Below are 24,710 nucleotides of genomic sequence, written 5' to 3'. Positions count from 1 at the left end.
ATGCCGTTTGATGCATTCGGGTCAAACAGAGGAATTTTAAAGAACTGCTGCATTTCAGTTCTTCTCTAGTTTCCAGTGGAACACTATTTCAAAACATTGACTTACTTTTTTTTAGATCGGCTTCCTCTTGAATTTGGAAAAACAGGAAGTGCTTACTTCTGCGTCCTGTGTTGTAGCTACTGGCGGTCAGGATGTGGTTGGGTTGTCTCTCTGTTTGCATGTGCAGTGCAGGGAGGCTCTTTAGCTTGAAGGGCTTTTAGTTCCTCACAACTTCATGACAAAGTTAGACTGGAAATCTCTGCAAGGACAGAATTAAGTGATGATGGTGTCGTCCAAGCTGTTTTTTAGCCTCCCTGTCTCCTGATGGCAGCCACAACTTTATCACCAGCTTTTGTGGGATGTTTATTTTACTGAAGAGGGAGAGATATCACAGAACTCTTCCCTCATGGCCTTCCTCAGTAAAATGGAAGACAGAACCAGAATTCACCAGTTAAGTGTTCTCTTGTATTTCCCATACTACACAAGCACCTCATTTGTTCCTAATGACGGCACCTCCTATGAACCTCCTTTTCTTTCTTAACCAGGGCCTAAACATCTCTTGCAAACCAAGGCTCCCAACACTCGTTATCTTTACCATTTATTCTGACAGGCACAGACAAGCTTTGTACTCTCTAAATTTCAGTTTTGAAGGCTTCTTCAAGCTCACCTTTGCCAGGAAATAGCCTGTTCCAATCCACACTTCTCAGATAATTTCTGATGCCATCAAAATCAACAACTGTTTTACTTTGGCCAGCATTTAGAGAAATAGTTCATCATTCTCACATATAATTATAAAATATTACCTCCATGATGCAAAGGAACATTTGACGTACAGATGCTGGAGGCTCCCCATCTGGAATCTGGACGCGGGGGTTCTCAGCACCATGGAGGGAAAGATGGTCGATGTTTCAGTTCAAAATTCTGCACCAGGACTTGATTGTCGTTTGACATCTTACATCGGACTTCAGAATGATCCTGACCTGGATCTGGGCCGTACCCTCCAAATATCCGGACCTGCCTCTCGATTTTTTTTGCACTACCTTACCTTCCCTTTTCTCTTTTCTATTTAAGATTTATAACTTAAATTTTTACTATTTACTATCGATTTGTACTCCAGGGAGCACAAAGCACAGAATCAAATATCGCTGTGATGATCATACACTCTAGTATCAATTGCTTGGCAACAATAAAATAAAGTAAAGAAAGTCCGATCTATGTTCACCCATCCAGAACAATGTCTGCCAGGGGCCATGTTTAGAAAATGCCTCTTCGTACTGCCACTGCTCAGTGTCTTGCAGGTGGGGGCAATGAGTGGACATTGGTCGCAGGTCTCCAGGGGTCTGCTGCCCCTGGGTAGCTACTGTGCCTGTGGTGCCACGCTCCTCCCAGAGAGATCCTGCATTGCCCTGCACCGGTATGGACAGCAGGTCTCCAGCTGCATAGGAGATTCTGCAGATGCTGAAAATCCAGAGCAACACACACAAAATGCTGGAGGAACTCAGCAGGCCAGGCAGAGCATCTGTGGATGGGGATAAAGATCTGCCATTTCAGGCCAAGGCATTTCATCAGGACTGGCAATGAAAGGGCAAGAAGCCAGAATAAGGAGGCCCTCACCTGGTCTCACCTGTCACCTGCCAACTTGTAGTCATTCCCCTCCCCTCACCTTATTCTGCATTCCCCCCACTTCCTTTTCCGTCTGGATGAAGGGTCTGAAATGTTTACAGTTTATACCCATACGCGGACGCTATCTGACATGCTGAGCTCCTCCTGCAGTTTGTGTGGGTTACTCTGGATTTCAGCTACTTTGTTCCAGGCTGACTCATTCCCTTCCCAGTATCGAGCCAGGTCAAACCTCTGATCTGTCATTCCAGGCTTTTTCTACAGGAGAGACGGCCAAACTGATGATTCTGCAGCGCGCTCTGGCGAACACGACCTACTCATCTCTGTGCTTTCCGGACAATGTGGCCTCTCGAAGAGTGAAAAAGATCCCCAACTACTATTACAGAGGTGACGCTCTGGAGATCTGGCACGCCATCAACAAGTGAGAGAGTCTATCACTAAGTGTTCTCCCGCTACAATATTTCTCCCATTTTACACAGCACTGGACAGTAAATCCCTCATGAGAAAGGAACACAGGTCACTCCACTGGGCGCCAGTATCACAGCTTCCATCACTATAACTGATCATAACTGGAGCGCTCCACACAGGAGGTGCTGGGACCACTTACCAGGAGCTCCCTGGTGCAGGCAGGCAGCCACTCCACCACAGTGCCTCTATAGAGTTACTATAAGTGGTGTTTAACAACAGGGAGGAGGAGGGTGGTGCCAGAGGTTGGAGCATCAGACAGTACAGCTCAGAAACAGTCCCTTCGGCCGTCATCTCTGTGCTGACCACAGTAGAAGGGTGCCCATAAGAACGTTAGACTATGAAATAGGAGCAGAATTAGGCCATTCCATCATCGCTGATTTATGTTCCCTGTCAATCACATTCTCCTACCTTCACCCTTAACCTTTGATACCCTTACTAATCAAGAACCAATCAACCCCTGCTTTAAATAAAATACATTCTGGTTAATTGGGACATATTGAGACTAGTATATTTTGACCCATTTAAGCATCTTCCCAAAGTAGTCAGTTTCAAGGAAGTAGATAAAAAGATAGAAAAAAGATACAATTCTGTATAACTGAGTAACTAATTATCTATGTAATGAAATATAGAACAAATGAGAACACTGCACTGCCACAAAACTGTGTTTTAGTTCCTAATAGTCTTTGACGGTGGGATTTATCCAGTGTAGCTGCCACAATCTTTCGATTGACTGGAATTAAACAAAATCAGCACAGATACCTGGACACTTAACGGCCTTCATCGAACATTCTATTACATAAATTTTAATTTTCTTTCTAACATTCAAATTGATTGTCAATAACTTCAAATTCTTTGTAGTACATAACCTGTTGAAGAAGTGAAATCATTTCATTTGCACTTCCAACTGTTTCGGGCATCTCCAAGTCTGAATGTTTGAAATCGCAGAGAGCAACACAATTCTGAATTGTCTTACTGATTATTTCTCACCAACTGTCAGTGACAAAATCCATTGCTTGTTGATCAGAAACTCAAGCAACTGACGCTATTTAAAAACCATTTGCCCCCTATACGGTAGAGTGTCCAACGGCAGAAAATTGCACACGACAGATGTGAGTTAGAAGCTGTTTAGCCACAGCCTCCTGTCCAAATTAAGTGGCAGTGTCCCAAATAAATAAAGGGAATCTTGTCTATTTTCTCTATTAGTTTTTGTTCTTCAAGAAATAAGCAGCTGCCTTGATTAACCGATGGCTCAATTAAGCAGAATCCAATGACGTGGCCTTCCCAACTGTCTGTGGCGATGAATTCCGCAGATTCACCATTTGACACTCAATATAAAAAATGTCAAGCCAGCCTGCAAATGTATAACGTTCTGATCAGCAGAACTTCACCAGAGATGCTAGTTTGCCGTTCGCCTTCTTTACCACCATGTCTTCCTCTGTTCCCTCTTTCAGAATCATCTTCCCTGTCATCCCAGGAAAGTGATGTCCTTGCCCATGGTTCCAGCAAATCCTCAAACACCCTGTTTGACCTCTTCCCCCAGTGTCCTGCCTTTGTCCGTCGCTCTTCAGTAGTAGTTCTTCCCCACCTCATTCCCTCTTCTCCCTCCCCAATGACCTCCTTTCTTCACTTCCTCCCTCCCTCCTTCACTTCCTCCATCATTCCCCCACTCCCTCTCCATCCCTCACTTCTCCGCTCCCTCTCTTCCTCACTCCCTCCCTCACATTCTCCCTCCATACCTGCCTCCATCCCCTGCACCTCACACTTCACCAGGGGTCCCAGGATCAGAAATTTTACTAAGATCACTCTGGATATTCGTGCCCCTGTCTATCTGTCAGAATTGCTCCACATTTTCAGCTTTATCTGTTATTGCTTCCTCTTTCCAGAAACTGCGGAATTCCACAACTGGTTTCCTGGCAGTGTTCTGCCTGAATTTTGCTCTCCAGGGATGCTGGGCTGCACACTGAATGTGATCAAAGGAGGTCAGAGTAAAGTTGTTTAACAAAACTCTGTGTCATTAGATTTCTGAATGCTCTGAATGGTGCCTGGGTTATAAACTCTCCTCTAAAGTCATGGAGTCATAGAACATTACAGCACAGAAACATGCCCTGTGGTCCATTTAAACATACAGTGAAATATGTTGCTGACATCACTGTCCAAGAATCAAGATGTTATAGGAAGGCGAGCCTTACAACACAGAAGATCCATCAGGATAGGACTTACATCTGAGCTACAGGGGGAGAGTTGTACATAGTACAGTAAATATTGACCTGTACAAGCTCGTAGAATATAGGTATAGATAGAAACGGGGAGAATTGTATTGGCCATTTGTATGGTCTAAGAAGGGTCTCTGCCCCTGCGTTACAGCTGAACCGGCTCCTGCTGGGCTGCAGTTTGCAGTGTGGCCGCTGGGTGGTGATGCTGCTCCACATTCAGCACCAACACTCGTTCGCTACATCTAACATGGAGGTGAATTGGTTCCAGATTGGTAAGGGCGTCAAAGAGAGGGCAGGAGAATGGGGTTCAAGGGGAATATAAATCGGCCGTGATCGAATGGTGGAGCAGACTTGACTGGGAATGGTATAATATCTTATGGTCATACGGGCAATCCTCGTACGTGACAGTCAGTGTCTGAGAACCCACAATTCACTGGAGAGGGTCCCACTGTTATTGACCCTCTCAGGGAGGGTCCAATCATTACTCATCCACACAGGCAGAGGTCCCACCATTACCATTCCTCATGGGGAGTCCAACTTGTTCAGACCCTTTCACTGTGCTGAGATGGGACGTATTTGCCAAAATGAAACACCACAGACAGAAACAGCCTTTTGACCCATCTAGTCAGTGCAAAATTATTGTTCAGCCCAGTCTCATTGAGCTGAACCAGAACCACAGCCCTCCATGTCCCTGCTCTCCATGTATTCAGAACAGTCCAGCCCAGGAGTAGGCTCTTCAGCCCACAATGTTGTGCCAAACTAATTAAATTAGTAATCAATTGGCCAATTAAACTAATCCCTTCTGCCGACAGAATGTCCAGATCCTTTCATTTTGGTCCCAATTTGGCCTCACCAACGTCTTATACAACTTAAATCGTTCTGGCATGAATTAGTTGGGCCGAAGGACCTGTTTCTGTGCTGTACTTCTCTATGACTCGAAATGCTCATAAATCCTGTCACTCAGAATTCTCTCCAGTAACTTCCCCACCACTGATACAAAACTCACCCATGACAAGTTTTATACAACTTCAACAACATTCCAGCTCCTGCACACGTTACTGTCAATAATGAAGGCCAATGTGCCAAAAGCTTCTTTATGACCTACCTACCAGTGGTGCCACTTTCAAGGAATTATGGATCTGTATTCCCAGATCCCGCTGACCTACCACATTCCTCCATGCCCTACCACTCACCGTGTAAAACCTACCCTGGTTTGTCCTTCAAAAGTGCAACACCTCACAGTTGTCTGCATCAAATTCTATCTGCCATTTTTCAGTCCAGTTGTCCATCGGGCCCGCATCCTACTGCGAGCCACAGTAGTCTTCCTCACTGTCCACTACACTCCCAGTCTTGGTGTCATCTGCAAATTTCCTGATCCAGTTTATCACGATGTCATCCGGATCATTGACATAGATGACAAACAACAACAGAACCATCACTGACCCCTGTGGCACTTCACGAGTCGCAGGCCTCAAATCAGAGAGCTACCTGTGCTATCTCTCTCTGACTTGTCCTGTGAGGCCAATGTCAAATCCAATTTACTACTTCATGCTGAATGCCGAGGAATGGAACTTTCTGGACCAGTCTCCCATACGGAACCTTGTTAAAGGCCTTGCTAAAGTCCATGTAGACAACATCCATTGCCTTTCCTTCATCAACTTTCTTAGTAACCTCTTCAATAAACTCTACAAAGTGGGTAGATCGGACCACCACACACAGAGTCATGTTGACCATCCCTCATCAGGCCCAGTGCATCCATATGTTTGCATACCCTGTCCCTCAGAATACCTTCCAACCATTTATCCAGTACTAACGTCAGGCACATGAGCCTATAACTACCCAACTTATTGTTAGAGCAACTTCAGCTGTCCTCCAATTGGCTGGCGCCTCACCTCTGGCTAAGGACATTTTCAATATGTCTGCTACGACCCCTGTAATTTCAGCACTAGCGTCCCACAATGTCTGAGGGCACACCTTCTCAGACCAAGGGGAGTTATCCACCTAACTTGTCTCAAGACAGCAAGCATCTCCTCTGTAATCTGGTTCCAGTTCATATCCTCACTACTGCTTTGCCTCACTTCTCTAGACTCTGCGTTTGTCTCCTGAGTAAATGCAGATGCAAAAAAAAATCCATTTAAAGTCTTCCCATCACTTTCACTTCACATATATATGACCATGCTGAACTTCAAGGGAACCAATTTTGTCCCTTGCTGTCCTTTTGATTTTAATACAGTATATCCTGAGAAGCCTTTGGGATTGATCTTCACCTTAACTCCAGAGCAAACTCATGCCTGCTTTTACTTCTCCTGACTTTCCTCTTAAGTGTCTCTCCCATGTCTTATATGCTTCAGGCAGCTCAGTTGCTCCTTCCTGCCTTTGTCTGCTGTTCACCTCCCTATTCCTCTTAACCAGAGCCTCAATATCTCTTGAAAGCCAGAATTCCCCAAACCTGTGAGCCTTGCCTTTTATTCTAACAGGAGCATACAAACTCAATACTCTCAAAATTTCACTTTTGAAGGCCTCCCCTTTGTAAGAAGACAACTGTGACACGAGTCTTTTCAGCTTTCTCCGACTCTCTTTTCAAATCCACAGTCCACAAGGAGGTGAGCTACTATCTCTTCCTCACTGTGGGGCTGAGGCTCTGGGTACACAGGCAGGATCTGATGCAGAGGTCCCTCACCACCACTCAGGCTAGGTCTTGGTGAGGACAATCTGCTCGGGCAACCACCCCACTGTGTCCATCATGCCCTTCTCCTGCAGTGTCTGTTGGACATTCAGTGTTGACCACTGTCTGATGACCTTGCGGTCAAAGGTGTTGGCCTGAAGAACTTTCCCACAAAGGACAGGCATAACTATGTTACTGTGATGACAGTGATGAGAGAAAGGAAAGGACTGTGTAGAAACAAGAACTTAGTCCATGCCAGCTGACTGCGATGTTGCCTACCAATGGGACCAGAGCCACCCTTCTCAAGGTCGGGGACAGGTTGAACCTGGGCATGTACTGGTGCTCGGTCCCCACGCACAGCCTGATGCAGCCACACACGAAGGAGGTCATCAGGGTGAGGGTGATATTGGGAATGCTCTTTGCCCCCATGTCCAGGGACATGTGGATTGTGACCCATCTGACATGTTCCATCCTGGATCCCCAGATGAAGCTGAAGATAGCTCGGGTGCTTTCCAAGCTGGAGGGACAGGGGATGGGCCACACTTGCACCAAGGACAGCGGCCCTGAGAACACCTCACACCTGATGACCAGGTTCTTCCCAGTTCTGAGTCCTCCCCACACCTCATTTTCTGCTTTAACTCCCCAGACCGATCCAGCCAATTCTTGCCGCAAGCCTCAGCCCCTCCATTCCCGATCCCCAGCACCTTCACATAACCATACCTGATGGACACTAGATCCGTCAGTCCAGTTGCCGAAGAGCATGGCCTCGATCTTCATGCAGTTAACTCTGGCCATTGATGCCAGCTCAAACCAGTGTCAGGTGCTGATCAATCTGCAAACTGACCTCCAATCTGAGCAAAAGATGCAGATGTCATCCATGTTCGGTGGGGGCGGGGGGGTGTCCACTAGGGTCCCTCCACTGCCTGGCAGCATTTCCCCTGATAGCTGCAGCAAAGCAGGGGAGAGCAGGCAACCCTGCCTGGCTCCTGATTTGAGGAAGCTGTCTGTTTCCCACCCATTGACTTGGACTGCACTACCAATGTTTGTGTAGAGCAGTCTGATCCAATTCCAGATTCCATCCCCAAATCCTATTTTGGACAGTATGTGCATCATGTATGCATGTGATATCCTGTCAAAGGCTTCATTCTGGTCCAAAATGACCAGCAGGCATCCACCCAGCCCCTGTCCTGCACGAAGGCGATAGTGTCCCTAGGAGCACAAGGCTGTCCGAGATCTTCCTGCCCGGTACAGCACAGGTTTGGTCCGGGGGATTGTCTGTGTGAGAACAGATTTAACCCTGTTGGCAATGGCCTTGGACAGGATCTTATAGTCTACATTCAACAGCAAAATGGTCTCCAATTCCTGATGTCACCCCTTTCCCCTTTCTGCTTGTAATTGAGGGCAATGATGGCCTTCCTCATGGATTCTGACATGCTGCCGGGTAGAAGCATAGTGTTGTATACTTCCAGCAGGTCAGGGCCCATCCAGTCCCACAGAGCCAAATACAACTCAACCAGTAAGCCATCGCTTCAGGGAGTCTTACTCAACTCAAAGGAACGGATGGAGCCTGTCAGCTTGTCCAGAGTCAGTGGCTGGTCCAGACTCTCCCACTTGCTGTTGTCTAACACCTCCATGATAGATGACAGGGAGATCTGGGAGGCTGTGGTGTCTGTCTGTGAGGATGTGACTGAGCTTTTCTCTTCAAAATGGCTGTGGATCACAGAGCTCCCCTTGTGAACAAGAAACGTGATCACATGTGATCACATATGATGTGTACTGTGGATCAGAAGATGATCTTGGAGGATTCGGTGGCGAAGTGCTGGGCTGACTGTCCTTTCACCTCTCGTATCTCCTCCCACTCCCTTCGAATGCAGAACAAGAAGTTTCTGCAACTCTGTCTGGAGTTTACTCATTTCCCTCTCTCCCCGCCTTGCTTTCTGAACCCCTTTGCTGATAAAGAACCTCTTGATGTTCTCCTTGGTCACTTCTCACCAGTGAACAGGGGAATCAAAGAGGGGTTTCAATGTTCTCCAATCTGTGCATCCAGTATTGCTGTCTCTCTATTTGAGACCTCTATATTTTGAATAAGGGAAGTTTCCTGAACACATTTGACAAATTCTATCCCATCCAGCCCTTTTACAATATGGGACTCCCAGTCAATCTATTGAAGTTAAAATCATCTACTATCACAACCTTATTTCGCCTACAACAGTCTGCTATCTCTCTACAAATTTGCTCCAGTAAATCCCACTGACTATTAATGGCCGCTTTAAGATGGCACTGGGGAAGCACAGCAACTGCTTGTTGGTGGCCAATGAAACAAATAAGACAATTAAGTACTTTATGAATCACACTTTTCCTACTAAACGATCATCACAAGCAACAGTCTGTTACTTTCCTTTGGACTTGGAGGCAATTCAATGCGACAGGACGGAGGCAAGGTGAGGCAGTGGGCCCATCACCAAGAGCCAAGAAATTCCCGAGGTTCGATCAATTTAATCTGAGGCTGTAGCTTTGTGTCTCTGGATGGGCTTTCTTTCATGGACTTCAGTTGTGAACATTATTTGCTTGCTTTTATTGTTTGAAAAATTTGTGTTTGCTTCTCTCTGCATATTTGGTGTTTAGTGCTTTTTTTAATGGGTTCTTTTGGGGTCCTTTCTTTTGTGGCTGCCTTTAACGAGAATCTGTGGTTGTTTCAAGGTTGTATAAAGTGTACACACTTTGATAATAAACTTTGAATTTGGTCTGTAATGGAATCCCATTCACGCGGTCATCCTTCTCTTAATCTTCAATTCCACTCATATAGCCTCAGGAGACGAGCTTTCCAGTCTGTCCTGTCTGAGCAGTGCTGTGATAATTTCCCTGTTGAGTAATATCACCTTCCTTCTTCAGTCCCTCTCACTGCATCATGTCTAAAACAACAGAAAGCTGGATAATTGACCAACCAGTCTCAGTAATGTCTACAATGACGTCATTCCAGGGGCTGATCCATGCCTTCAGCTACTCCGCCTTTCCAAGAAAACTCCTTGCATTGGAAAACACACAACTCGGAACATTAGTGCCAATAAGCTCCACCTTTCAATCTCTGTCTTTCAATGCAGGCTTAACAACAACTTTCCCCACAACTACTCCACTATCTCCCGGCACACTGGTTCCCACTCACCTGCAACTCGAGTTTAAACCTCAGCCCCCATTCTCCGACAACAAAATATTAACTTTCTTCCTCCATCCTGGACATCAACTTCATTTCGCTGGGGAGAGAGATGGGGGTACAGTCTGTAGGAGAGAGAGATGGGGGTATAATTCGTGGGAGAGAGATCGGGGTACAGTCTGTTGGAGAGATGGGCGTACAGTCTGTAGGAGAGAGAGATGGGGGTACAGTCCGTGGGAGAGAGATCGGGGTACAGTCTGTTGGAGAGATGGGCGTACAGTCTGTAGGAGAGAGAGATGGGGGTACAGTCCGTGGGAGAGAGATCGGGGTACAGTCTGTTGGAGAGATGGGGGTACAGTCTCTGGGAGAGATATGGGGATACAGTCTGTGGGAGAGAGATGCGGGTACAGTCTGTGGGAGAGAGATGGGGGTACAGTCTGGGAGAGAGATGGGGTACAGTCTGTGGGAGGGAGATGGGGGTACAGTCTCTGTGAGATAGATGGGGGTACAGTCTGCGTGAGAGAGATGGGGTACAGTCTGTGGGAGAGAGATGGGGGTACAGTCTCTGTGAGAGAGGTGGGGATACAGTCTGTGAGAGTGAGATGGGGGTACTGTCTTTGGGAAAGAGATTGGGGGTACAGTCTGTGGGAGAGAGATGGCGGTACAGTCTCTGGGAAAGAGATGGGGATACAGTCTGTGAGAGTGAGATGGGGGTACAGTCTGTAGGAGAGAGATCAGGGTACAGTCTGTGGGAGGGAGATGGGGGTAGAGTCTGTGGGAGGGAGATTGGGGTACAGTCATGGGAGAGAGAAGGGGTACAGGCTATGTGAGAGATGGGGTTACAGTCTGTGGGAGAGAGATGGGGATACAAACTGTGGGAGAGAGATTGGGGGTACAGTCTGTGGGAGGGAGATGGGGGTACAGACTGTGGGAAAGAGATTTGGGGTACAGGCTATGTGAGAGATGGGGTTACAGTCTGTGGGAGAGAGATGGGGGTACAGTCTGTGAGAGAGAGATGGGGGTACAGTCTGTGGGAGAGAAATAGGGGTACAGACTGTGGGAGAGAGATTGGGGGTACAGTCTGTGGGAGAGAGATGGGGGTACAGTCTGAGAGAGAGTGAAGGGGTACACTTTCTGGGAGGGAGATGGGGTGTGCAGTCTGTGGGAGAGAAATGAGGTTACAGACTGAGAGAGAGGGAAGGGGTACAGTTTCTAGGAGGGAGATGGGGTGTGCAGTCTGTGGGAAAGAGATGGGAGTACAGTCTGTGGCAGAGAGATGTGGGGTACAGTCTGTGGGAGAGAGATCAGGGTACAGCCCGTTGGAGATGGGGGTACAGTCTGTGAGAGAGAGATGGGGTTCAGTCTGTGGGAGAGAGATGGGGGCACAGTCTGTGGGAGAGAGATTGGGGGTACAGCCTGTGGGAGAGAGATGGGGGTACAGTCTCTGAGTAAGATTAGGGTACCGTCACTGGGAGAGAGATGGGGGTACAGACTGTGAGAGAGATAGGGTACAGTCTGTGGGAGAGAAAATCGGATACAGACTCTGGAAGAGAGATGGGGAGGGTACAGTCTGTGGGAGAAAGATGGGTGGGTACAGTCTGTGGGAGACATTGGGGTACATTCTGTGGGAGAAAGATGGGGGTACAGTCTGTGAGAGAGAGATGGGGGTATAGTCTGTTAGAGTGAGATGGAGGTAAATTCTGTGGGAGAGAGATGGGGTAAAGTCTGTGGGAAAGAGATGGGGTACAGTCTGTGTTCTGTGTGAGCGAGATGGGGATACAGTATGTTGTATAGAGATGGGGATACGGTCAGTGAGAGTTAGATGGGTGTACAGTCTGTGGGAGGGAGAAGGGGGTACAGTCTGTGGGAAAGAGAGGGGGGGAACAGTCTGTGAGAGTGAGATGAGGGTACAGTCTGTGGGAGAGAGATCGGGGTACAGTATGTTGGAGAGATGGGGGTACAGTCAGAGAGAGAGATGGGGATACAGTCTGTGGGTGAGAGATGGGGGTACAGACTTTAGGAGAGAGATTGGGGGTACAGTCTTTGGGAGAGAGATTGGGGGTACAGTCTGTGGGAGAGAGATGGGGGTACAGTCTGAGAGAGAGAGAAGGGGTACAGTCTGTGGGAGAGAGATGGGGGTACAGTCTGTGGCAGAGAGATTGGGGGTACAGTCTGTGGGAGAGAGCTCAGGATACAGTCTGTGGCAGAGAGATTGGGGGTACAGTCTGTGGGAGAGAGATGGGGGTACAGTCTGAGAGAGAGAGAAGGGGTACAGTCTGTGGGAGAGAGATGGGGGTACAGTCTGTGGCAGAGAGATTGGGGGTACAGTCTGTGGGAGAGAGCTCAGGATACAGTCTGTGGCAGAGAGATTGGGGGTACAGTCTGTGGGAGAGAGATGGGGGTATAGTCTGTGAGAGAGAGATGGGGGTGCAGTCTGTGGGAGAGAGATGGGGGTGCAATCTGTGGGAGATAGATGGTGGTACAGTCTGTGGGAGAGTCATTGGGGGGTACAGTCTGTTGTAGAGAAATGGGGGTGCAGTCTGTGGGAGAGAGATTGAGGGGTACAGTCTATGGGAGAGAGATGGGGAGGGTACAGTCTGTGGAAGAGAGATGGGGAGTACAGTGTGTGGGAGAGAGATGGGGGTACAGTCTGCGGGAGGGAGTTGGGGATACAGGCTGTGTTAGAGAGATGGGGGTACTGTCTGTGAGAGTGAGATGGGGGTACAGTCTGTGGGAGGGAGTTGGGGGTACAGGCTGTGGGAGAGAGATGGGGTACAGTCTGTGGGATAGAGATGGGGGTACAGGGTGTGGGAGAGAGGTGGGAGTACAGTCTGTGGGAGGGAGATGGGATAAAGTCTGTGGGAGAGAGATGGGGTTACGGTCTGTGAGAGTGAGATGGGGGTGCAGTCTGTGGGAGAGGAATTGGGGGTACAGTCTGTGGCACAGCTATGGGGAGTACAGTCTGTGGGAGAGAGATGAGGGGTACAGTCTGTGAGAGTTAGATGGGGTACAGTCTGTTGGAAAAAGATGGGGGTACGGTCTTGAGAGTGAGACGGTGGTACAGTCTGTGGGAGAGATTGGGGTACATTTTGTTGAAGAAAAATGGGGGTACAGTCTGTGAGAGTGTGATGGGGTACAGTCTGAGGGAGAGTGATGGGAATACAGTCTGTTGGAGAGATGGGTGTACAGTCTGTGAGAGAGAGATGGGGGTGCAGTCTTTGGGAGAGATATGGGGGTACAGTCTGTGGGAGAGAGATAGGGGTACAGTCCGTGGGTGAGAGATGGGGAGAGGTACATTCTGTGTGGTGGTGTCCAATGATAAGATTGTACGAATGATGGGGAGAGATGGTAAGGGAGATGTAGACAGTATGTGGAGAGCTGCGGTGGGGGTTGAGTGCAAATGGGGTTGAGATCAGGCTGGGGTGTGGGGGAGATGGGGCAACAGAGGTGACATTGTGAACAGTGGTGTGTGGTGCTGTGTCTCACCACAGCACAGACCAACTCTGAGTCAGTTTGCTGCAGGTCATTCTGCAATGTCTCCAGCCGGAAATGGTTTGTGGCTGCCTGTAACAGTTTGCTGCTCTGTGCTCTGTGCTCAGCACAGGCAAAACGGTCACAGATGCAGTGATAATCTGTCAGGCCTCAACCCTGAGCTCCACAGAATTCTGCTGGTGAACCTTGAAACTCTCCAAAAGCCCAAGTCCTCGCAAAATTACTCAGAGAGACACGATGAAACCTATCACATACTGCACAAGACTGAACACAGCAGCCAGACACCCAACGTCTATGCAAGCATTCGTAATTCTAGATCTCTCTCCACGCCCTATTACACCCCATCCCCCAGGGCATAGAAACCATCATCAGGCGCAGAGTAAAGTTCCCTTCACACTGTCCCGTCACACATTCCCAGGACACAGCAACAATTACCGGGATTTTTATTTTTGTTAATCAATTATATTTGCAAAGATTCAACTGCGAATGATGTAAATATTGTGAATATATCATAAATATGCAAATAGATCTCTTTCAGTACAAATGGGGCAGGTTTATTGTTAAAACAAAGTGGCTGGTGGCTGACAGGATGTGGGATCACAACTATGCCGTGAAGGTGTTTCATTTACCTGGTTTACTGGATCTTAGCAGTAACATTCAGTCAACATGTCCAATGTTCATTCATAAAATTGTTGAGCTTTGTCATTTGAACATAATGTTTTCCATTGCTTTCTGGACAACATCAGGTTATAAAGCTTTCCATGATTTGAGGAGTACTTTGAATAACAGTATCTCCACACCTCTGTTTCACCACACAACCTGCTCAGATGGCAGAGGGAATTCAAAAGCATTGGAGGAGCAGCACCTCATGTTCTGGGTAGCCTCAACCTGACGCATAAGCATTGATTTCTCTAACTTCTGGTAATTTCCAACCCCTTCCCCCCCCCCCCACAACTTTTGTCTGTACCATTGCCCATTCTGGTTCCCCTTTTCTCCTCACCTGCCCATCACCTCCCTCTTGTTCTCCTCCTCCTTCTCTTTCTCCCATGGTTCACTCTAGTTCCTTGTAATATCAGAGAATGTACACAACATACAGCCTGAGCTTCTTGTTCTTCACAGACATCCACACAAACAGAAGAGTGCCGCAAAGAATGGATGACAGTGAAAATGTTATACCTCCAAGGCCCCCTCTACTCCCCCCCAATGCACAAGCAGCGACCCTCCCCCTCCCACTTATTTCAGCCAAAAGTATCACAGCTTCTGTCCACTGAGCAAGCAAAAGCAAATCCCCCAAGAAAGACCCTGATCGGCAGTTCCTCAAAAACTAATCGTTACCTGACAATTGGACATACCACAGACTCTCTGTCCCTAATAAAGAGACAGAGGGGTGTCACCCCTTCACAGCGAGAGGGGGTTCCAACAGGGACATTAGGCGTTAAAGTCTGCTGCAACACTTCTTTCCTGAGTTCCCTGACTAAAGAAACTGCAAAAAACTCTTGCCCCACCAACGAGAGAAAGACAGAACATCTTACATCATCCCCACCCACCCACTTTCCACCCTCACCTGGTTTACCCAACTGCACTGCACTTTCTCTGTAACTACAGCAATATATTGGGTTAGTAAATCCGTTGATGACACAAAGGTTGGGGGTGTTGTGGATAGTGTGGAGGGCCGTCAGAGGTAACAGCGGGACATTGATAGGATGCAAGACTGGGCTGAGATGTGGCAGATGGAGTTCAACCCAGATAAGTGTGAGGTGGTTCATTTTGGTAGGTCAAATATGATGACATAATATAGTATTAATGGTAAGACTCTTGGCAGTGTGGAGGATCAGAGGGATTTTGGGGTCTGAGTCCATAGGACACTCAAAGCTACTACACAGGTTGACTCTGTAGTTAAGAAGGCATACAGTGCATTGGCCTTTATCAACCATGGGCTTGAGTTTAGGAGCTGACAGGTAATGTTGCAGCTATATAGGGCCCTGGTCAAACCCCACTTGGAGTACTGTGCTCTGTTCTGGTCACCTCACTACGGAAAGGATGTGGAAACCATAGAAAGGGTGCAGAGGAGATTTACAAGGATGTTGCCTGGATTGGGGGGCATGCCTTATGAGAATAGGTTGAGTGAACTTGGCCTTTTCTCCTTGGAGCGACAGAGGATGAGAGGTGACCAGATAGAGGTGTATAAGATTATGAGAGGCATTGAGCGTGTGGATAGTCAGAGGCTTTTTCCCAGGGCTGAAATGGCTAACACGAGAGGGCACAGTTTTAAGGTGCTGGGGAGTAGGTACAGAGGAGATGTATCCGGAGGCTTTGCTCATTACAGCCGGGGACTTTAACCAGGCCAACCTCAGAAAGGCACTGCCAAAGTCATACTAACATGTCTCCTGCCCCACCAGAGGCCCGAATATACTTGACCACTGCTACACAGCAGTCAAGGATGCCTACCGTTCCGTGCCACGACCTCACTTCGGAAAATTGGACTATCAGGCTGTACTCCTCCTCCCGGCTTACAAACAGAAACTGAAGCGGGAGGTATTGGTGTCAAAAGTAGTGTCGCGTTGGACGGAGGAAACGGATAAGGTGCTCCGTGACTGCTTTCAATCAGTGGACTGGTTAGTATTCAAGGACTCAGCAGCTAACCTCGATGAGTATGCCTCAGCTGTCATGGACTTTATTTGGAAATGCATGGAGGACTGTGTGTCTCGCAAGACGATCCTGGTATTCCCTAACCGGAAACCTTGGATGAATTATGAGGTCAAGTCCCTTTTAAAGGCTAGAACTGCGGGTTTTAGGTCCGGGGATACCAATTGCCACACGGAATCCAGGCGTGAACTCCGGAAAGCCATTAAGGGCGCCAAGAGGCAATACCGAGCCAAGTTGAAAGCCCAGGCTAACCAGAGGGATGCCGGTAGACTATGGCAGGGTCTAAATGAGATCACTGGGCACAAAGAAAAGGCTGGGAATATCAATAACTGTGGCACTTCTCTTCCTGACGAATTTAACGTATTCTACGCAAGATTCGAACAGAAGAGGAGCGTCCTGCTCCCTCCAGATGAACCAGACCTGGTGGCAGCGAGATTCATCGTCACCGAGGAGGACGTTAGAAGGGCCTTCCTGAAGATAAATTCAAGGAAGGCGACGGGCCCAGATGGCGGCCTGGGATGGGTTCCCCAGGCCTGTGCAAGCGAGCTAGCTGGAGTGTTTGCTGACATCTTCAACTGCTCCTTGCTTCAGTCTAAGATCTCCTCGTGTTTTAAGAAGGCAACAATAATCCCGGTGCCGAAGAAGAGCAAGGTGGCATGCCTGAATGACTATCGACCTGTGGCTCTGACATCAATTGCTATGAGGTGCTTTGAGCGATTGGTTATGGCACACATCAACCACAGCCTACCGGTCAACCTCGACGCTTTGCAATTCACCTACCGGAGCAACAGGTCAACGGCAGATGCCATCTCTCTGGTCCTACATTCCTCCTTAGAACAACTGGAGAATAAAGACGCATACGTAAGGCTCCTTTTCATTTGACTACAGCTCTGCCTTTAATACCATCATTCCAAATAAACTGATTCTTAAGGCCCAGACCCTGGGCCTTAGCACTCAGATCTGCAGCTGGATCTTCAACTTCCTCACAGACAGGACCCAGGCTGTAAAAATAGGGGACTAGCTCTCCTCTACAATCACTCTGAGCACCGGTGCCCCACAAGGCTGTGTACTCAGCCCCCTGCTGTACTCACTGTACACCCACGATTGTGTAGCCAAGTTTCCATCAAACTCAATACATAAGTTTGCTGATGACACAACAATTGTAGGCCGTATCTTGGGTAATGATGAGTTTGAGTACAGAGAGGAAATTAAGAACCTGGTGGCATGGTGCGAAGACAATAACCTATCCCTCAACGTCAGCAAGACGAAGGAATTGGTTGTTGACTTTGGAAGGAGTAGCGGACCACACGACCCAATTTACATCGGTGGTGCGCAAGTGGAACAGGTCAAAAGCTAAGTTCCTCGGGGTCAATATCACAAATGACCTGACTTGGTCCAACCAAGCAGAGTCCACTGCCAAGAAGGCCCACCAGCGCCTTTACTTCCTGAGAAAACTAAAGAAATTTGGCCTGTCTCCTAAAACCCTCACTAATTTTTATAGATGCACAGTAGAAAGTATTCTTCTCGGGTGCATCACAACCTGGTATGGAAGTTGTCCTGTCCAAGACCAAATGAAGCTGCAGAAGATCGTGAACACAGCGCAGCACATCACACAAACCAATCTTCCATTCTTGGACTCACTTTACACCGCACGTTGTCGGAGCAGTGCTGCCAGGATAATTAAGGACACGACCCATCCAGCCAACACACTTTTCGTCCCTCTTCCCTCCGGGAGAAGGCTCAGGAGCTTGAAGACTCATACAGCCAGATTTGGGAACAGCTTCTTTCCAACTCTGATAAGACTGCTGAACGGATCCTGACCTGGATCTGGGCAGTACCCTCCAAATATCCGGACCTGCCTCTCGGTTTTTTTGCACTACCTTACTTCCCATTTTTCCATTTTCTATTTATGATTTATAATTTAAATTTTCAATATTTACTAATTTTAACTATTTTTGATATTTTTAATATTTAATATTTGTAATCCAGGGAGTGTGAAGCGCAGAATCAAATATCGCTGTGATGATTGTACGTTCTAGTACCAATTGTTTGGCAACAATAAAGTATGTCAGAGGTAAGTTTTTTACGCAGAGATTGGTGAGTGCGTGGAATGGGCTGCTGGCAACAGTGGTGGAAGCAGATCCAATAGGGTCTTTTAAGAGACTCCTAGATAGGTACATGGAGCTTAGAAAAATAGAGGGCTATGGGTAACCCTGGTAATTTCTAAAGTAAGTACATGTTCAGCGTAGCATTGTGGGCCGAAGGGTCTGTATTGAGCTGTCGGTTTTCTATGTTTCTATATTCTACATTTTGTTATTACCTTTCCACTTGAACAACATCAGAGTATTTAGAAAGTCATGTTAATCAGTTTATCACATTTTCTCAGTTTTTAAATCTACCTTTATTTTCCTAAAAAAAACAAACAAAATAAAGGCACATTGGATAAATAGAGTGAAGCTCCCTCCACACTGTCCCATCACACACTCCCGGGGTCAGATACAGAGACTCCCTCCACACCGTCCCATCACACACTCTCAGGATCAGACACAGAGTGAAGCTCCCTCCACACCGTCACATCACACACTCCCGGGGTCAGACACAGAGTGAAGCTCCCTCCACACCGTCCCATCACACACTCCCGGGGTCAGACACAGAGTGAAACTCCCTCCACACAGTCCCATCACATACTCCCGGGGTCAGACACAGAGTGAAACTCCTTCCGCACAGTCCCATCACACACTCCCGGGGTCAGACACAGAGTGAAACTCCTTCCGCACTGTCCCATCACACACTCCCCGGGGTCAGACATGGAGTGAAGCTCCCTCTATTTGGTTGTGGAGCAGGGGTGACATGGATTTAGAGTCATATCATCATACTGCATGGAACAGGGTCTTCAGCCCAACTGACCCATGCCGACTAAGATGCCCCATCCAAGCTAGTCCCATTTGCTGGGGGCATTTGGCCCATCATCTTCTAAACCTTTCCAGATCATGTACCTGTACAACTGCCTTTTAAACATTGTTATTGTAGTTGCCTCAAACCACTTCCTCTGGCAGATTTTGCCACATAGGTACCACCCTTTATGTAAAAAAGGTTGCCCTCAAATTCCTCTTAAACCTGAAAGCTATACCCTCTTGGTTTGATAGCCCAGCTCAGGGAAAAGGCTAAGTGCATTCATCCTGTCTATGGTCCCCATGACTTTATACACCTCTTCATCACCTACACTCTAAGTAATTAGGTCCTAGCCTCTCCTTCCACTCCTTATACCTCAGTCCCTCAAGTCCTCACAGCACCCTTGTAGACTTTTTCTGCACTCTTTCCAATTCAATAACATCTTTCATAGCAGGGCAATCAAAGCTGAACACAACACTCCAAGTATGGTCTCACCAAAATCTTGTTCAACTGCATCATATCTTCCCAGCCTTTATACTTAAAGCCTGACTGATGATGGCCAGCACACCAAAAGCCTTAAAGTCATGGAGTCAAAGAAACCTACAGCTCAGAAATAGACCCTTCAGCCCATTCAATCTATGCTAAACCATTTGAACTGCCTACTCCCATCGACATGCACCCAGACAATAGTCCTCCCAACCATGTACCTGTCAAAACTCTATTAGACATTGAAATTGAAATCGCATCCACTACTTGCACTGGCAGTTCATTCCACATCTCACCAGTTTCACCTCGTGTTCCCATTAAACATTTCACCTTTCACTCTTAACTCCTGATCTCTAGTTGTAGTCTCACCTAAGTCAGTGGAAAAAGCCTGCTTGCACTTACCCTATCTATAATCCTCATAATTATGTATACTTCTATCAAATCTCCCTTTAATCTTCTAAGTTCTAGGAAATAAAGTTCTAACCTGTTCAATCTAACCTTATAACTCAAGTCTTCAAGACCAGGAACATCCTTGTAAATACTATCTGTACCCTTTCAATCTTATTTACATTTTTCCTGTAAGTAGGTGACCAAAACTACACTCAATACTGTAATTAGGCCTCATCAACATCTCATACAACATCAACAACATCCCAGCTTCTATGCTCAGTACTGATGAAGGGTCTCAGCCCAAAATGTCAACATCTTTTAATATCGTTTACATAGATGCTGCCTGACCTGCTGAGTTCCTCCAGAATTTTGTGTGTTGCTATGGATTTTCAACATCTGCAGATCTTCTCATCCCAAGTACTCATAAATCCAGTCCTAATCGGAAGACTAATGTCTTCCAATAGTTTTCCCACCATAATTTCTTTATGGTTTATTCTTACAGCATTTCTTAAACAGCGGAACAACATTGATTATCCTTCAATCCTCTGGTACCTCACCTGTTGCTAAGGATGTTTTAAATATCTTTGCTAGGGCCCCTACAGTTTCTGCACTTGCTTCGCACAGGATCAAGGGAACACCTTGTCAAGCCCCAGAGACTTGATCACCACCCGGTATGCCTGTGACTCCAGGGCTCTACCTGGATATGACTTTTCAAAATGCAGCACCTGGGGTTTATCTGAATTAAATTCCATTTGCTATTCCATAGCCCACATACTCTGCTGATCAAGGTCTCCAGTAATTTTTTAAACTCTTTATTGTTCACTTTATCACTTATTTATGGTCACCTGCAAACTTACTCACCATTCAAATCCAAACCAAACTGCAGCACAGGCATCCAGCCCATCATATCTGTGGCATACGCTATGGCAAAGAAATCTCACCATAGTCATAGTCATAGCCATAGTCATAGTCATACTTTATTTATCCCAGGGGGAATTGGTTTTTGTTACAGTTGCACCATAAATAATTAAATAGTAATAAAACCATAAATAATTAAATAGTAATATATAATTATGCCAGGAAATAAGTCCAGGACCAGCCTATTGGCTCAGGGTGTCTGACCCTCCAAGGGAGGAGTTGTAAAGTTTGATGGCCACAGGCAGGAATGACTTCCTATGACGCTCTGTGTTGCATCTCGGTGGAATGAGTCTCTGGCTGAATGTACTCCTGTGCCCAACCAGTACATTATGTTGTGGATGGGAGACATTGTCCAAGATGGCATGCAACTTAGACAGCATCCTCTTTTCAGACACCACCGTGAGAGAGTCCAGTTCCATCTCCACAACATCACTGGCCTTACGAATGAGTTTGTTGATTCTGTTGGTTTCTGCTACCCTCAGCCTGCTGCCCCAGCACACAACAGCAAACATGATAGCACTGGCCACCACAGACTCATAGAACATCCTCAGCATCGTCCGGCAGATGTTAAAGGACCTCAGTCTCCTCAGGAAATAGAGACGGCTCTGACCCTTCTTGTAGACAGCCTCAGTATTCTTTGACCAGTCCAGTTTATTGTCAATTCGTTTATTGTCAATTACCAATGCCCCTTCTTCCTCGGAAGGCTGAGGATATTCGGCATGTCCCTGAGGACACTCATCATTTTTGACAGATGCACCATAGAAAGCATTCTAGCCGAATACTATTTATTAATAAACCAATTAGCAATGAACATTGGAAAGCTTTCTGTTAGTTCCACTCATCGCCTTTCTTCACCATCTCCAAGTGTCTGCCCAGTTAATCTTTAAAAGTGATTCATGAAACTACTTCTGGCATTTTATCAGATAAAACATCCCAGGTGATCACAACTCTCTATGTAAAATATTTATCCCCACCTGCTTCCTTGGATTGGATTGATTTTAGTAACTCTGTCTGGTGGAAATTCGTAGCATGTTTCTGATCTTCACAAAGTGTAATGTTAAATATTTCTGCCTCTTATCCACTTATTGTCTTTCTCTAGATGGTTGCTATACACGAATGCTCCGGATGGCTATTGACATGATTTGGCAACAGCACATGACAAACGTCGAGCTCTATGACGACCTACTGATGCTCACCACTAAAATCGAGGTGAGAAGACTGCAACTAGTGGGGCACTGACTAGGCCACCCCGAGCTACCTGCCAGCCTAGTCATCATATGGGAGCCCAAGCACGGGAGGATGAACCCTGGGTGCCCTCCCAAGACTATGGTCAACACGCTCCGAGAAGACAGCAGTGCGGCTAATGTAGATGAACTGAACACACTGATGAGGGAGAGGGAGAAGTGGAGAGTCTGTCATTGTGCCCGATGCCAGCCCCCAGGCCTGAGTCGTAGTAGTCTTTCTTCAGTACAGGAGTGTAAGTCAGAACAAAAGATTGCACTCTGGAGTCAATGCAGCATAAAAATAACAACAAGCAATAAATAAAAATATAAAAACAATCCAACCAAAGACAATGTACAAGAAACTGTTATTTACATAGTGATTGTGTGTACATAAGGAGAATCTAGGCAACGTGTATGGAGTGGTAGTGCTGGTGCATTAATAGGTGGAGGTATTGATCAGCCAGATGGCTTGGGGGAAGTACCTGTTTTTGAGTCTGGAGGTTCCAGTGAACTAAAACAATCATCACCCAGGGGTCAGCTGAACCCCGCCCCAGGCTGACGTTCACTCACTGCTCACTGTCCCAACCAAGGACCCGATTGTCCTGGGGTAAACCATTTAAACAGTCATACAGGGGAGTGTGAGTTCGGGTTGAGTTATGAGACTGCTGTAGGTTTACCGATAAAGTGTTTTAAGTTCAGCTTTTTCTATTGCCTGGCTTTGGGTTTCATCAGTAGTTATAGATGAACAAACACAACAACTTGGCTACAAGGAGCTGTAATATATCGATATGGCAATTTCAGCAGAAGACTTGCATGCAATTCTAAAACTGCAGCAAGCTCAATTTGAAGTTAATCAAAATACTTACATGCTTTCTACACTCGCTTTGACCACCAGAATAAGGAGGAACCAAGTCTCCCGATGATCCTTTGGTCTCAGTATCTGAAGATGACGTGCGGGTTGCCTTCAAGAGAATGAATCCAAGGGAAGCGCTCTGGTCCAGACGGAGTACCAGACCGAGTACAGAAGACAGATATCTTCAACCTCTCACTCTAGCAGTGGGTGGTACCCACCTGCTTCAAGCAGGCTTCAGTCATACCAGTGCCCAAGAAGACCCTGGTAACCTGTCTCAATGACTAGCACCCAGTGGCCCCTGCGTACATCCACAGAGATGAAGTGTTTTGAGAGCTGGTGTTGAAGCGTATCAGCCCTGTCCAAGTGGCGGCTTGGATCGGCTCCAATCTGCCTACTAGAGCAATAGGTCCACAGCAGATAGAACCATAGAAACTACAGCACAGAAACAGGCCCTTTGGCCCTTCTTGGCTGTGCCGAACCATTTTCTGCCTAGTCCCACTGACCTGCACATGGACCATATCCCCCCATACACACCCATCCATGTATCTGTCCAATTTATTCTTAAATGTTACAAAAGAACCCGCATTTACCACCTCGTCTGGCAGCTCATTCCATACTCCCACCACTCTCTGTGTGAAGAAGCCCCCCCTAATGTTCCCTTTAAACTTTTCCCCCCTCACCCTTAACCCATGTCCTCTGGTTTTTTTCTCCCCTTGCCTCAGTGGAAAAAGCCTGCTTGCATTCACTCTATCTATACCCATCATAATTTTATATGCCTCTATCAAATCTCCCCTCATTCTTCTACGCTCCAGGGAATAAAGTCCTAACCTATTCAACCTTTCTCTGTAACTGAGTTCTCAAGTCCCGGCAACATCCTTGTAAACCTTCTCGGCACTCTTTCAACCTTATTTATATCCTTCCTGTAATTTGGTGACCAAAACTGAACACAATACTCCAGATTCGGCCTCACCAATGCCTTATACAACCTCATCATTACACTCCAGCTCTTATACTCAATACTTAGATTAATAAAGGCCAATGTACCAAAAGCTCTCTTTACGATCCTATCTACCTGTGACGCCACTTTTAGGGAACTTTGTATCTGTATTCCCAGATCCCTCTGTTCCACTGCACTCCTCAGTGCCTTACCATTAACCCTGTATGTTCTACGTTGGTTTGTCCTTCCAACGTGCAATACCTCACACTTGTCAGTATTAAACTCCATCTGCCATTTTTCAGCCCATTTTTCCAGCTGGTCCAAGTCCCTCTGCAGGCTCTGAAAACCTTCCTCACTGTCTACTACACCTCCAATCTTTGTATCATCAGCAAACTTGCTGATCCAATTTACCACATTATCATCCAGATCATTGATATAGATGACAAATAACAATGGACCCAGCACTGATCCCTCTGGCACACCACTAGTCACAGGCCTCCAGTCAGAGAAGCAATTCTCTACCACCACTTTCTGGCTTCTTCCATCGAGCCAATGTCTAATCCAATTTACCACCTCTCCATGTATACATAGCGACTGAATTTTCCTAACTAATCTCCCATGCGGGACTTTGTCAAAGGCCTTACTGAAGTCCATGTAGACAATATCCACTGCCTTCCCTTCATCCACTTTCCTGGTAACCTCCTTGAAAAACTCCAA

General features: G+C 46.9%; 1 long non-coding RNA gene across 1 annotated transcript in view; it reads left to right on the top strand.

The window, feature by feature from the left end:
- Window positions 1-22,544, top strand: part of LOC140197912 (uncharacterized) — an 86,550-nt gene extending 64,006 nt beyond the window's left edge. Inside the window, exons 3-4 of the long non-coding RNA XR_011886052.1 lie at window positions 1,911-2,080; window positions 22,080-22,544. This is a non-coding gene — a long non-coding RNA (uncharacterized lncRNA). The remainder of the gene's footprint in view (window positions 1-1,910; window positions 2,081-22,079) is intronic.
- The last annotated feature ends 2,166 nt before the right edge of the window (window positions 22,545-24,710 follow it).

The sequence above is a fragment of the Mobula birostris genome, chromosome 5 (genome assembly GCF_030028105.1).
Source record: "Mobula birostris isolate sMobBir1 chromosome 5, sMobBir1.hap1, whole genome shotgun sequence".
Classification (NCBI taxonomy): Eukaryota; Metazoa; Chordata; class Chondrichthyes; order Myliobatiformes; family Myliobatidae; genus Mobula; species Mobula birostris.
The sequence above is the reverse complement of the archived record's forward strand: the minus strand, read 5'-3'. Positions and strand labels throughout refer to the sequence as shown.